The sequence below is a fragment of the Onychostoma macrolepis genome, chromosome 03 (assembly GCF_012432095.1).
Source record: "Onychostoma macrolepis isolate SWU-2019 chromosome 03, ASM1243209v1, whole genome shotgun sequence".
In the NCBI taxonomy this organism is placed as follows: Eukaryota; Metazoa; Chordata; class Actinopteri; order Cypriniformes; family Cyprinidae; genus Onychostoma; species Onychostoma macrolepis.
Genome location: NC_081157.1, coordinates 23,616,992 through 23,633,704, shown reverse-complemented (window position 1 = coordinate 23,633,704; position 16,713 = coordinate 23,616,992). Strand labels below are relative to the sequence as shown.

General features: G+C 34.4%; 1 protein-coding gene across 18 annotated transcripts in view; it reads left to right on the top strand.

Annotated features, from left to right (window-relative positions):
* Window positions 1–16,713, top strand: part of nfixb (nuclear factor I/Xb) — a 166,129-nt gene that overhangs the window by 114,050 nt on the left and 35,366 nt on the right. The gene's annotated exons all lie outside the window — the stretch shown is intronic.

Genomic DNA, 16,713 nt, shown 5'->3' with positions numbered 1-16,713 from the left:
TTAATAAATGCACTTATTTGTGTAGTCAATAGAAAAAAATCTTAAATGGCTCTCTTGGTGGTTTAAAATTTGAAATTTCAGGCCATAAATACACTGTAAAAAGTTATGTTGACTTTACTTTAAAAAATTGAGGAAACCCGTTGCCTTAAAATTTGTAAGTAAATAATAATGTTTTTTAAAAAGTTAAGTGAACTTGACAATTAAAAAATTGTAAAAATTGTAAAGCAACAGGTTTCCTAAATTTTTTTAAGTAAAGTCAACTTATCACTTTTTACAGTGTAGCCATAGAAGAGCCATAATAACATAAAAAGAGCCATAGATATAAGTTTTGTAATTTTATAAACTAAACTAAAATTATTTTTACTATATTTATATTTAATATGTATATTTTAATTTTATATTTTTAATACTATTTTTATTTTAGTCAAATATTGCAATATATATATATATATATATATATATATATATATATATATCATATATTTTTATTTTTATTTGTAATAATGTTTATTATTAATAATAATAAATGTTAATTACAGTCAAATATTACAATAGTAATACTTGTTAATAACAATTTAATAACATTTATTATTATTATTATTATTATTATTATCATCAAATGCTAATTTTATTTTACAGTTAGATATTACGTTAGTGATAATTATTTTGTTTAATATTTTTATTTAGTAATAATTATTTATTTTTATTATTAAATGCTATTTTACATGCAAATATTACAATAGGAATACTTTTTTTTGTTCAATGCTTGTGTTCAGTAATGAGTATAATAATACATTTATTTATTAATAAATAATACATATATTTATTAAATATTACCCAAATTGTGGAGCTCTGCAAAACAAACACAGCAAACCTGGGAATGAATGTGGATCACAATCACATATTTAATCTGAAATATCACAATTACATTTTCCCCCTTAATCACGCAGCCCTAGGGGTCACTCACACAGAACATATTTGCTTTGAAAAACATAAGTCATGGAGGAAAAAACGCAAGGCCTCATTTTTGAACTTACTTTAACTTGAGCTCTGTGTCTTTTGCGGGATATCGCAAAACATGAGCGTCAAACATGTCGATCTAGCACATATATACATAGAAAAACAATGGAAAAGTAGCGCAGTGGAATGGAAAAACGCATTCACACGGCCCTCTAGTCTGTATCCACTTTCACTGTATAGATAAGAGCATTTGTAGCGAGGTGTTTGGGAGGATGACTGTGACGGATCTTCTGGGTCTGAGGTGTTCTTCAGTTTCCACCTTTCCTCCTGTCGGATTCTGTTTCCTCTCAGCGAGTGCGTTGCCAGCGCTCCTCATTCCTGCGAGACAGACAGAGAGATTTAACCTGCTGTTTATGAGCGGGATGAGTTTGACGCATGACCTCCTGACACGGGATCTGATTTAATATTCTCTTATCGTGGAGGTGCCGTCCTGATGAACGAGCTGAGAGCATTAACGTCTTATCTGCTCCAACAGGCCCAAAGACAGATGAGATACAGGCTTAACTCTGCACCCATACAGACCGGATTAGATTACATTAGTTCAGTTTTATAAGTGGATTGATAGATGATGGAAATCTATTAGCTGGCAGATCGATGGTGAGCCGCTAAAAGCTGAATCACGCACAAAATGGATCTCCTGAAATGACCTTAAAGCCGCTTGAGGGTGCAAAAACTTTTTTTTTCTTGTTCAAAATCCAATTTGCTTCCTTAATCTGAGAAAAATGGGATAATCAGTAACGTTGGGTTGTTTTATTTTGATAAAAGATCAAACTTTACATTAGAATCGCATGCTTAAGAAAGTAAATAGGGTTCACTTTAGGTATAGTTGACTTTTAGGTACAGTTTCTCCTCGCAGACTCTTCAAGTCCAGGAGAGATTGAGGAAAACATCCCGTTCTCACGTTCCTCCATGTGACATGAAGAGGTCCGTCTGCTCGGGTCGTGTGTTTTTCTCATGGTGCCGTGTATCAGTTAATCTTTCTGTGCTATGATATGGGGGACGTAACTGAAGGAAGTGAGTGTGTGCGGGCCTGGCTGACGCTCAAGGCTTTTAAAGAAAATAGAAAGTCTAGACGTGTTTATTTGTTCGCCCTATCAGATCATGAGATAATGCTCGGACACATACGAACTGCTACATTTTTGTCATGCAATCTGTTGCTTCTCCATTTTTAGCGCAGTCGTCGAAAGCACTTGTCACACTGTATCGCCATCTGCAGGTGGGATGTCTCATCTTACTGAGATTCAAAGGCTGCTGATGACATCTGAAATAACTTAATTTTGGTTATATGATGTTTTTCATCTTGCTTAGTTTTAGTTTTTTTGTTTACTTTGTGTTATATTATTTCAGCCTCTGAAAAATGCTTTTATTTCATTGTTGTTCATCTTAATTTTAGCTTTAGCTTTTAATTTACAAAGCTTCATCAGGGTTGCAGATTAACAAACTAAAATTTATTCTAGTATTATAAATACTATTATAGTATATTTATGTATTGGCTTTTTTATATTTTCAGTTTTTGTTTTAATGTTTAAATTCTTAGTTTAAGTTGAAACTGGTTGAAAGTGAATATTATTAATTCAAGTTCTTTGTGTTTTATAAATTCTGGTTTATTAGTTAGCAATAGTGTAAATTTATCCAATTGTCACCCCAATTTTAATTGGCATACAAATGCTATTCTCAATGCAAAACATGCTCAGAAATGTGTTTTAAAAGATACTGGGCTCATACCTTTAATATAGTAAGCTACTTGGTAGCTTATGCAGCTAACTGTAATTGTCTAATAGGATAGCTTGACTGTAGTTTAACTACAGTGTTATTTAGTTCATTCATCGGCCGTATCCCGTGCTCCTCTCTCACTATCTCTGTCTGTGTCTCTTTCTGCTATTCAGACCCTCATTAGCTAAAATAAGCACATGCGTTCTTTAACAGCCGTTCGTTTATGTGTTTGTGTGAAGTTTTACAGCGCTCGTAAAACACCTCCACTCAGTTTGGAGTGATTATCTGTGTGTTTACCAGCCCAAATAAATCCACTCTGGCTCTCCAGCGAGGGTTTTCAGCTGTCGCAGTGATTTTGCTCTTTAATTGTGTAGTTGTGTAGCTCACTGAGGTTCAGTCATGTTGTTGTTCTCTTTTAGTCTGGTTTGTGTAATTGAAATGCTGCACTGGAATACATTTAAGAGAAATGTTGTGTGAATGGTACTTTATAGTGTGTGCATTATGTAATGGTGTGATGAAGAGGGAAGACCACACAGGAAAACCAGATGGACTTTCCTGAAACAAAGAGAGAGTCGAGTCTCGGCATAAAGCCTGGTCCACTTTACATCTGATTCTGGCCAAGAAGTGTCTGTTTACACAGGAAGAGAGTGTCTGATTGACATGTGAAGCCACCAGCTACAATGTGTGTTACTTAATGTGTGTGTCCAGTGTGTTTGCAGCATAATTTACTGCATGTTTATCTTGTTTCTAAAGCACTCTTCAGACTGAATTAGTTTTCTAAATGACACTTGTTCAATTTACAGTTGTTAACACAAGACATCTATGATTAGATGCAGGGTTTATTTTTTTATGTCTGGATGTGGCTGGTATGGAATGGATACTTAGGCTAATTTAAATTATTTCATCTAAATCTTTATTTATTTTTTATTATATGCACTCACAAACACACAAGAATGTTTGTGTTATATTTTTGTATATATAAAGATAACTAATCTAAAAATTTTAATTTAAATGTGTATATTTAAATTACACTTTTTAATAAATTTTATATTTAATGTTTATATTGTTATACACAAATATAATAAAACAATAGTAAAATAAATGAAATACACTAAAATATATATTATTTTATTAATATTATTTATTATTATATATATATATATATATATATATATATAGTTTAACTACTGTGTTATTGAAATGCTGCACTGGAATACATTTAAGAGAAATGTTGTGTGAATGGTACTTTATTGTGTGTGCATTATGTATATATATAATATACTGTGTATATTTATTGTGTACATATAAATACAAACACATGCATGTATATATTTGAGAAAAATATGTTATGTTTATATAGTAAATATATTTATATATAATATAAATATAAATATATAAATGTATATACATGTAAATATTTTCAATATACAGTGGGTACGGAAAGTATTCAGACCCCCTTAAATTGTTCACTCTTTGTTATATTGCAGCCATTTGCTAAAATCATTTAAGTTCATTTTTTTTTCCTCGTTAATGTACACACAGCACCCCATATTGACAGAAAAAACACAGAATTGTTGACATTTTTGCAGATTTATTAAAAAAGAAAAACTGAAATATCACATGGTCCTAAGTATTCAGTAGAAGCACCCTTTTGATCTAATACAGCCATGAGTCTTTTTGGGAAAGATGCAACAAGTTTTTCACACCTGGATTTGGGGATCCTCTGCCATTCCTCCTTGCAGATCCTCTCCAGTTCTGTCAGGTTGGATGGTAAACGTTGGTGGACAGCCATTTTTAGGTCTCTCCAGAGATGCTCAATTGGGTTTAAGTCAGGGCTCTGGCTGGGCCATTCAAGAACAGTCACGGAGTTGTTGTGAAGCCACTCCTTCGTTATTTTAGCTGTGTGCTTAGGGTCATTGTCTTGTTGGAAGGTAAACCTTGGCCCAGTCTGAGGTCCTGAGCACTCTGGAGAAGGTTTTCGTCAGGATATCCCTGTACTTGGCCGCATTCATCTTTCCCTCGATTGCAACCAGTCGTCCTGTCCCTGCAGCTGAAAAACACCCCACAGCATGATGCTGCCACCACCATGCTTCACTGTTGGGACTGTATTGGACGGGTGATGAGCAGTGCCTGGTTTTCTCCACACATACCGCTTAGAATTAAGGCCAAAAGTTCTATCTTGGTCTCATCAGACCAGAGAATCTTATTCAGGTGTTTTTAGCAAACTCCATGCGGGCTTTCATGTGTCTTGCACTGAGGAGAGGCTTCCGTCGGGCCACTCTGCCATAAAGCCCCGACTGGTGGAGGCTGCAGTGATGGTTGACTTTCTACAACTTTCTCCCATCTCCCGACTGCATCTCTGGAGCTCAGCCACAGTGATCTTTGGGTTCTTCTTTACCTCTCTCACCAAGGCTCTTCTCCCCGATAGCTCAGTTTGGCGGACAGCCAGCTCTAGGAAGGGTTCTGGTCGTCCCAAACGTCTTCCATTTAAGGATTATGGAGCCACTGTGCTCTTAGGAACCTTAAGTGCAGCAGAAATTTTTTGTAACCTTGGCCAGATCTGTGCCTTGCCACAATTCTGTCTCTGAGCTCTTCAGGCAGTTCCTTTGACCTCATGATTCTCATTTGCTCTGACATGCACTGTGAGCTGTAAGGTCTTATATAGACAGGTGTGTGGCTTTCCTAATCAAGTCCAATCAGTATAATCAAACACAGCTGGACTCAAATGAAGGTGTAGAACCATCTTAAGGATGATCAGAAGAAATGGACAGCACCTGAGTTAAATATATGAGTGTCACAGCAAAGGGTCTGAATCCTTAGGACCATGTGATATGTCAGTTTTTCTTTTTTAATAAATCTTCAAAAATGTCAGCAATTCTGTGTTTTTCTGTCAATATGGGGTGCTGTGTGTACATTAATGAGGAAAAAAAAATGAACTTAAATGATTTTAGCGAATGGCTGCAATATAACAAAGAGTGAAAAATTTAAGGGGGTCTGAATACTTTCCATACCCACTGTATATACTGTGTGTGTGTTTGTGTGTGTGTTTATATATACATAATAAATAAACACAGTACACATACATATATTATGTAAACAAAAACTTTTATTTTGGATGCAATTAATTGTTTGACAGCTCTTATATATATATATATATATATATATATACACATACACACACAGTATCTGCTATATACTAATACTATTTACTATACTATATACTAAAATATATTATTTTATTAATATTTTAATTTTAATTTATTAAATGTTTAATTTATGTGTGTGTGTATAATTTATATACATTTAAATTTTTACTATAGTTTTATTATTTGTCTTTTTAAATATACTATATACTAAAATATATATTTTATTAATATTTTGTATTTTTACTTTTATGTGTGTGTGTATGTATACTGTATATATATATATATATATATATATATATATATATACATACACACATATATATATATATACAGTATACATACACACACATGCACACACTCATATGACTTTATATATATATATATATATATATATATATATCATTTTATTTATTTAAAATATAATAACATTTAGGTATGATGACTTACATAAATTTTACATAAATATGTCTGTTACGCTGAATGACGATGGAACATTATTTTACCAATATTTTGACATTTTATTTGAAACATTAAAGTAGACTCTTTATTTATTTATTTATTGTTTGTTTTTTTGTCGTGTTTTTATTGTACCTACCTTGTGCAAAATAAACTTAAAACTTAAAAACTTAAAGACAGCAAAATGGGGCATTTAATTTTATAGCTCTCACTGTTTGCTTCTCTCTGCTTTCAATATTTCAATCTCTTCTGTTAGCCACAATGAAAGAATTGAAGATATGAAGATGCAAGGTCAGGGTGTGAATGCTGTGACGGTGTGTGTTGTATCGTGGCATTATGGTCGTCGCCCCGCTCTCTCTCTCTCTGTTGTGTTCACTCCATCATGAACGACAACAGACCCAACTTTCTCTCTCTCTCTCAGTGTCTGTGATCTCAGCCAGCACATCTCTCTTTCACTCTTCCTTCTACACTCCCTCTGCTCCACTTTCTTGGCAAGATCGGACGTTCCCACAGCTCAGCCACGTCTCTCTCCCTGTCTATCTCTCTCTCAGTTTCAATCTCTCTTTTTGGCAGATCCCGCCTCACATGATCCACACACACACACGCTCATATCATCCTCACATCTTTTATACTCTGATATACAAGCTGACTTGTTAGCATACTTCACATACTTTAGCCTGTAAACAATCATCCCAGAACCCCATTATTTCACATTGCGCCTGATTTGTAGTGTCTGAAATAGGTTTTCTGTGATTATGAATCTCTCACATGAAACAATTCGTCCAGACAAAAGACATAGTCTACTTAGAAAGTTAACATTTATTAATGATGTGCACTTATTTGTAAGGGTTTGAAAGATTTTATTTGTTTTTATTTATTTTTGTAAAAAAAAAAAAGTCATTTTCAATTTTCATTCAGCAAGGATGCATTAAATTAATTAAAAGTGACAGTGAAGACATTTGTGATATTACAAAAGATTTTTATTTCTAATAAATGCTGTTCTTTTGAACTTCCTGTTCATAAAAGAATCCTGAAAAACTTTACGAAAAAAAAAGAAGCAGCACAGCTGTTTTCAACATTTATAATAATAATAAATGTTTCTTGAGCAGCAAATCATCATATTAGAATGATTTCTGAAGGATCATGTGACACTGAAAACTGGAGTAATGATGCTGAAAATTCAGCTTTGATCACAGAAATAAATTACACTTTAAAAGATATTCAAATAGAAATCAGTTATTTTAAATTGCAGTATTATTTCACAATATTACTGTTTTTACATATATAAATACAAACACATGCATGTATATATTTTAGAAAAAAATATGATATGTTTATATATTAAATATATTTATATAAAAAATAATAATATAAATATATAAACATATGAAGAGTTCAGATGCAAAAGCCTCTAAGTCCCATCTGAAATTGTCATCTAAAATTAGCATTTTTTTTATCAGGCTCCTTTGTGTAGGTTCAGTAATTTTACTCTAATGGCAATGTATAGGTGCTTTTCTATGCAATTAAAGTGAAATAACTGAACATAAATATAGGAGCCTGATAAAAATGCTCATTTTAGAAGAACATTTCAGATGGCACTTAGAGGCTTTTGCATCTGAACTCTTCATATATATATGTTAATATTTTCAAAAATATATACTGTATTGTGTGTGTATTTATATATACATAATAAATAAACACAGTACACACTCATATATTATGTAAACAAAAACTTTTATTTTGGATGCGATTAATCGCGATGGTGTGGTCTATGCCATGCCTTGTCTTATTCGTTTGTGTTAATTACATTATACAAGTTAGTTTGTAGCCTACTGTTTTATTGTTGTTGTGCTTTTCAATTAAGAATAACAATGAATCCATCTTTCAATCGTTTGTTTTAGTTTTAAACAGTGAATAGATGTAAGCAAAACAGACAATTATCTTTTCTTGTAAAACGTGACAAGGTCGTGAATTCGAGGAACTCCCGTTCACAAAATTCAAATCACAAATAATACTGATGAAAAAGAGCAGGTTGAATGTTAACCACTTTTGTTACCATAAACTTAAACAGAAACTTTTCTTTTTTCTTCATAAATACCTTGATGCCAGATTCATTCAAACATACATATATAATTATCAGTAAAAAAGCTCCTCTTCAGTGTTGTTTTATAGCTAACTAATGAACTGTGAACAGCGGAATAACTTTATCACGTTAAATCACGTCACATGACATACTGTTCACAATCTGTTTTATTGGCATCTTTCCGCGGTTGAAACACTGATTGAACGATTACATTAGACAGACATGACACATTTTGGTAAGCCATACTGTATCTTTCAACATTTTATGATGTACATTCATGTGTATTTTGCGCTATAACTTATTAAACCGGAAGAGACTTGAACTGAGGTGCAATAGCGATCTGTCACGTCACATTTAAAAGCGTCAAAACGGCATTCATTGTTTGTATTTTGTGATAGAATGTACAGGATTTGAAAGCTGAGCGTTTGTTTCTTATCAGAGGTAAGAAAGCGCAGAGCTCTTTGTGATTATTGGATGCCAGGCGTGCTACAAATGTTTGGTGAAGAGAAAAACTGTGGATCTGGCAATGCTGGCTTGAACTACGGGTGATTCATCTGGTCAAATAGAGCCTGCTTTAATGTCGCTTTTTTTAACTGTTAATGCCTTATTGTCACGTTAATTTTGACAGCCCTAAATTCAACAGAGATTTTCTTCACTCACACTCGCCGCCTTTTGATTGACAGGATATAATCGGCCCTGATCATCGGCTGATTTTGAACAGCCAATGGCCGATAGTGAAATAAATTGCTTTTATCGGCCGATACCGATTGTTGGCCGATACATTTGTGCATCTCTAAATATATATATATGTATGTGTGTATATATATATATATATATATATATATATATATATATATATATATATATATATACATACATACATAAAGCTAAAATTAAGATTAAAACAATTACAGAAAAAAAAAACATTTTCCTGAGCTTAAATAAAATAACACAATGTAAAAAAATAAATAAATAAACTACGCAAGTTTAAATAACAAAAATATATGGTTATTTTTTAATCATTCAGGAACAGGATTGTAATAGCTGCTCAGGGGACCAGCTTTCACGCTTTTTTATGGCTCAGAAGACTTAATACAGAGTAAAAGTCACGTGGATGGCTTTTAATGGCATCTGTCTGCATTTACTTTTATTGTTTGTAAAAGTGCAGCTTGAACACTGTACTAAACATCTCCTTTTAAGGTCTAAGTGAGTAAACAATGACCAAATTTTCATTTGGCAGAACTATCTCTTAAAATGAAAGATTGGTGAGCATAAAAGACTTCTTTCAAAAAGTCTTACAAACCCAAACTTTCGAACAGCAGTATATCTTGGGAGTTCAAAAGAAAGCAAACATTATAGAAAGTCGTTTAGATTCTCTTTGAGATGTAGCACGTCATCGGATTTTCTTCCAGCTCCCCTCCCAGGCCATTTTACCACATATGTTTTACTCTAAACACAGTTTATTTCAGGCCAACGTTTACCTTCCTGAGGTCAGCAACCCTCTTTTCCTGTGTCCTCCGCTCCCTGGTGGCCATCGAGCGTCACTACACTCCTCCACGCTCAGATTTGATCAGAATCACCACTGTGATACTATTTTCACCCCAGACACACTGAAAACTGTACTGCATCCACGAGTGCCAATGTTTGCAACAGTGTTAAATACAGGTGAAAGTTTTAGACACTAAATTGGGGCGACGGCACTGAAATCACAGCACACAAACACCCACGGACAGATGTATGTGTGTGTGTGTGTGTGTTATCGCTCTCCTTTCAGCTCAGTTCTGCATGGATAGTAAATGGATTAGATTACGATAAGGTGTGTGTGTGTGTGTGTGTGTGTGTGTCTTTGATGTGTGTACATAGTAAATGTATAGATTAGACGTTGGCCGTTATCCTCTGAGAGCGGCAGACTGTGTCTATCCATGCCAGCTGCTTGGTTACATCTCTCTAATCAGACGAGAAGAGGACAGAACATGAAAGAGATGGGCGGCACGCCAACTTTCTCTCTGTCTGTTTTTCTCTCTCTCTTTTTATTTTTTTTCCCCATCCAGTTTTTCATTTCTCAGCCATACCGTGTGTCCACGTTTCTTTTGCGTTAAAGCTGCTGTTGTGAACGTCTCTGTTCCCCCTCCCCACTCTGCTTCTCGCCGTCTTTCTGTGCTGTGCCGGGTGTGTAGTTGGCACGGAGCGGGCACAGACGGGCACACAGATGGGCAGCGGACGATGCAGGGCAGATCCCTACACACCTGCTCCTCTTTGGCATGACCCAGGCCAGACACACACACACACACACACGCGTAAACAGAAACGTAGAGGATCTACATTTGTGTGTCGTAAACACAACACACGCAAGGGCCTTAAAGGGACAGTTCATCCGAAAATAAAAACGGTCATCATTTACTCAAAAATCACTTGCTTCCTTAGATTTTTTTTAGTTGAATCAAAGCTGAAAATGTAAGTCTTTTGAGTTGAATGAGTTGAGTTGAATCTCATATCACTTAATTTAAGTTGAAACTGGTTTAATTATTTTGATTAAGTTAAAGTAATGCAAAAATGTATTATGATGTATTAATCATATGATTTTCATAGCGTGTTGTTATTAACTAAAATCATTACAAATCGTTTTCATAAAATAAATCTGACATTGATCAAATCTAAATATTAGATGAAAACTTAAATACTTTGGAACTAACTGAAATAAAATAAGTTGATGGTGAAGTACTAAAACTATTCAAATTGAAACTGAATTTAAAAAATAAAGGCAAATATTTTAACAAATACTAATAAAAGTGACAAAAACACATAAAAGTACTAAAACTTAAATTAAAATGAAAACTGAAAATAAAAATAAAACAAAATATAAAAATAAAAGCTAAAAATACTAAAACACTGATTTTAATTTGTTTATTTGCAACATTGATGGTAAAGTTTGTGTCAGCTACAGTTAAGATTAAATTAAATCACAGGAAAAAAAGTTTTTCTTAAGTTTAATTAAAATAGCAAAGTAAACAAGAAACAAATAAATAAATAAATAGAAGAAAAAAGGGTTAAATAACAAAAATATATAGTTATTTTCAAAGTCATTTATAAACAGGATTCTGATAGCTGCTTTTTTCTATGGTAACCATCTGTCAAGCTCCAAAAATGTAATTAAAGCACCATAAAAAATAGTCCATACAGCTCATGTATTATGTTATAGGTCAAAATTAAGTTTCAAATTTTGTATAGCTTAGAGGAGCATAAAAGTCATGTGGATGGCTTTTAATTGCCATTGACTTTCATTGTGTGTAAAAGTGCAGCTTGAACACTGTACTAAACATCTTCTTTTGAGGTCCATGGAAGAAAATAAGACATACGGGTTTGTAATGACATGAGGGTGAGTAAACAATGACCAAGTTTTTATTTTTGGGCAATTCTTTTAATAATCATCAACTAGCATGGATTTGCATATTGTAATCATGTACATGATGTTTAATATGCAATGTGTGTGGCTAGCGATTGCATCAACAGCACGCACACGCTCACCCAAACGCATACAAATGCACATACACGCTCACAGACATATTTGCCAGAGGAAACACAAATCTATGCCCAGTTTCCCACTGTAATACCCATGTGCATATGCACACGCATACACGCTCTCACACGCGCTTACATGCAAACTCCAAACACACCTGCCGCATTACACGTTCACATTTCATATCTGTCCCCTGCGAGCATCCGCATACATATTAATCTACAAGCGCGTGGCCGGGGGGGTCCGGAGCAGGTATAGACCCCCTTTAAAAGCGCAAGCTGCCTGATTTCACTCGCTGCAGGGGCTGCTGGGAAACGCAGGGCTGAGGGGGCGCGGGCACAGGATGGAGTGTGCTTTCATAAGATAGGAAATGAATAAATAAGTGCTGGTGGAGGGGGGCAAATACTCAAATAAAGTCCAATAAAAGAGCTCAGAGAACATCTGTGTGGGATCGCCGTGGGGATTAGGAGGGTTTGGAACATTTTAAGCGCATTACGGATTAAAAAAAAAGGTCAGAATGTTTAGCAACATACCGATAAACCTCTTAAGCAAAACCCAATTGCAAAAGCTGTGCTGCCTCTTCATTCTGCACTGTGGCGTGTGTGTGTGTGTGTGTGTACCTAAGGTGTGGAGGCGTGCATTGGGTTTTTGTATCTTTTTTTTTTTTCAGGGAAATGCATTGCACATTTTCATGCGGTATACATTTTCCATGTATTTGTCATCATAAGCCATGACGTTTGATTCCAGGGGATCTAACATGCCTCTCCAACTAAAACACACACAGAGAAGTAATGTTTTCTCTTTAGGGCAAGGATACATTTGGGTCGATTTCATTTGAAGTTAATGTAATTCAAAATTGACCCTTTTTAGTTTCTTATTTTACTTTCCACATACACAATCTTTGAAAAGTTTGGGATCAGTAAAGAAGTTCAAAAAGACGCCAAGAAAGAACTTGAAAAAAGCTTCTTCTGCTCAGCAAGAATGCATTTATTTTATTAAAAATACAGTAAAAAGAGTAATATTGTAAAATATTATTAGAATTTAAAATAACTGTTTTCTGTTTAAATTTGTTATAGAATGTTATTTATTCCTGTGATCAAAGCAAATTTTTCAGCATCATTACTGCAGTCTTCAGTGTCACACGATCCTTCAGAAATCATATGCTTTTTTTGCTCATGGACATCATTAGATTTTTTTTTTTTTTTTATCTTTTGTAACATAAACGTTGTTACTGATAATTTTTTATCAATTTAATGTATCCTTGTTGAATAAAAGTATTAATTTCCTTAATGTTTATATTTTAAAAAGATCATACTTTTGAATGTTAGTGTATTTGTTATTCCTGAATTTAAAAAAAAAAAAAGTTCATAAGTTTATTTAACATTGCTTTTTGGTTGATGTCATGTTGTTTTTGTTATGCTGTAGATTGTTATAAAGTTTTTGGCAGAGGTTAAATTGAATCTCAACACTCTCAAAAAATAACAAATTATGTTTAATCCTTTTGCAATTTATAAATGTATTTGCTAGAAACAAAGCAATACTCAGTAAACTGATACGTTTATTTGTGAAGCGTTAATTGTGATGCCAGGACGATATTTAGTGTGTTTCTATTAGGAGTTTTTTGTGGTTATTGAGTGGTTAACACTTCATAAATCTCATTGCTTAGTAAAAGTCACATCACAAATGGTGCAGGAAAACTTTGTGCCAAAGTTGAGTGTTCAGGATTTGGAGTTTGTTCAGCTCAATAAAGTGAAGAATGCCTTAGTGAAAACCTTTCAGACATCCTATGGGTCAAGCCTATTAAGTTTACCTATACAAAGAAAATCATGATTATAATAGCACATTTGTCTTTGCTCTCACAAGCACAGTCGCTTATGAATATTTGCATGCTAATTGAGTCATTAGATGGCGCCTTTTAAGAAATGGATCAACACTTGCTGTTTAGGGATGGTAATAGTTTTAAATACCCTGTCAAACAATGGTTTTTCATTTGAAACTTACTCAAGAAGTGTTCTACCATTGTAAAGACACTTTTGTCATGTTAAAAACACTGCCACTGTGTGTGTGTGTGTGTGTGTGTGTGTGTCGCCCAGTATCTTTGGCATGGTGTGTTCAGGGGTCCTTTGACTGTGTGTGCTGGGAAGATAAGGATTAGCATGAACATTGTTGGATGCAGTAGCTGTGTGTGTGTGTGTGTGTGGTTGCATGCTGATAACAGTGTTGATTGGACTCCATAGGCTGGAGTCTGTGCTCTAATAATGGACAGTCTCTCCTTTGTGTGTTTGAGTTTTGATGATCTGGCCCCCTGCTCATCTGCGCTTTGTCTTTGCCCAATAGCGCGGCCTTTCTCATTCACTCGCGTCCAGTTCTGCATAGTGAGCTTCACTAATGTGCCATGTAATTGGATTGGAGGTCATCCGAGACATCTCCTTAAGCTGCGCTTCATACTTCCACACCACCAGAGGGCACTAATCAATACGGATTGTAGCCATTTTGAATTCACAGAATCCATCGGTAGCCCGGCTATTAAAATGAACTAAACGGAATAGTGATTCTGATTAGAATTATATTTACAGTCTAGAATGCAATAAAATTTGATCAATAGTGGCCTGCATGTGGCTGCCAGATTGCAATTTGAAGAGTTTACTTGTCGCATAATTCGTCTTAGAATAACTTTTCTCCTTTAATCCAATTGAATTGCAGGTATTTGTTACTTAAAAAATGTACCGTGGTAATGCCAGGGTTATCATAGGTAACTAAAACTAAAAACTTTAATTAAAATCATATTTAGTTACTTGAAATAAAATAAAATGAACATTAAATGAAAAAAATGTAATTTATATATATATAAATGATATATATACTACTAAAAATTCAACTGAAATAACAATGAAAATGGATTAATTTATTGGAAAAAAATAACGTTTAAAAAGTAAATTAAAACTAATTAAAAATAAAATAAATACAATTTTAAAATAAATGAAAAAAGTTGGTTTTATTTTATTATTTTTTTAAATACAAGTCAAATGAATTTATTTATTTGTATTATTTATGTATTATTATCTATTTATTCAGTTTTATTCTTTTTTTATTATTTATTTATTTATAATACAGATTTGTAGGTGGACTGAGGTGAAAGACCGGGATCGAAGCCCCTTTAAATTGTTAAACAATGCGTTACCATCACTACATCATGATACCACTATAGTAGTTTTTGTAAGGAATATAATATATAACACTTAGAATGAATTAGTGTTTTACGTCCAGTTGAGGCGATTAAAGCACATTTACTTACACATGAGCTCACAGTATCAGTAAGTGTGCTTCTGCGAACAAAACGCGGCGGCAGTCGATATTTTCCCCCCTCAATTAGCGTTCAGCACAAGGAGCTGAAAATAACCTTCATTTGCGAGGCTTTTAGCGTATAGCGCGTTGGTGGAGACGTTTTCTCTCTCTGAGAGGAGTGCGTCTGTGTGTGGGTGCTTTTGTAAGCTAGCTGGAATGCTCTGGTACCGCCAATGCTAAGATGGCTGCCAAGCGCTAAGATGGCTGCCAGGATTCCATACAACAACAGCAGCAAGCGAACGAGGGGGTGCGAGAGAGAGAAAAGAAGGAAAGAGGGGGCTGTCGTGTTCATTTTTTCCTTCAAAACGTATAGTGTTGGTTTTTTAAACCACATTCTGTTGCTGCACATAATTAGCGGTGCATGCTAAGGCCAAACACCACTACTGCTAAATTTCGAGGCAAATCTACAGACCAGAATATCATAGAAGGGTAGGCTTTTTTGACTTGGGCTAGCAAGCGACTATCCAGAATCCTCCTAGCAACTAGCAAACATGCTAAAAACACTAAGTATGATTGGCTAAAGAGGTGAAACATTCATCAATACTCACAGCAGACTGAACGGAAAGGCCAAAGTAACCAAGTGACATCCTTCTTAAGGTCTATAGTTAGTCAAAACCTCAGTGCATATAGAAAAAAGCGGGTAGTGAGTCTCGGCCAATTCAAACAGCCACAGGGGTCTGGTCTCGCTCCAAGATCGCTATACTTTCTAAGATAAAAAGCCTACAGAGACATTGTCCAAACAACTCGATGGCTGCAGACCAGCCTTTGTCTACATCTTATGAGCTATACAGCAGAGTTGGGTTTCACCAGGCTGCTCTCGGATGTATATTTTGCAGATTTATAGATTTTAGATTAGCAGCGCAACTTCAAGCCTAAAAAGGACAGCGGTGTGGGTAGTTTGTTTCGGCTGTGTTTTTCATTGGACCCGACAGACCAAGTCCAGTTGTGTTTTTTAACACACCTGGGGTCTACATTGCCGGAATAAAGATCTTGTTTCATGGTCGAAAGACTGTTTTGTGGTTTTATGTCTAGATATTGATATTGTTATATTAAAATAATAGAATATAGTCTTTGTTTGACCTAGGCAGAATTTGATTCCGAAATCCATGTAATTTGAGGAGTTACTCAAGTCTGTGGTGTTTAATACTTAAGGCTACACATTTGTTCACTAACCAACTACTCAAAGTATGAACAATAGTAATGGTAATCTGTGTTATCAAACCTACACTTTTTTTTTTAAAGAAATGAATACTTTCAAATTCAATGATGCATGAATTTGATCAAGTTACAGCAAAGACATTTGTAATATTACAAAAGATTTCTGTTCCAAATTAATGCTGTTCTTTTGAACTTTCAATATATCAAAGAATCCTGAAAAACTGTATCACAGCTGTTTTCAGCATTAATGATATATATATATTTTTATTCTTGAT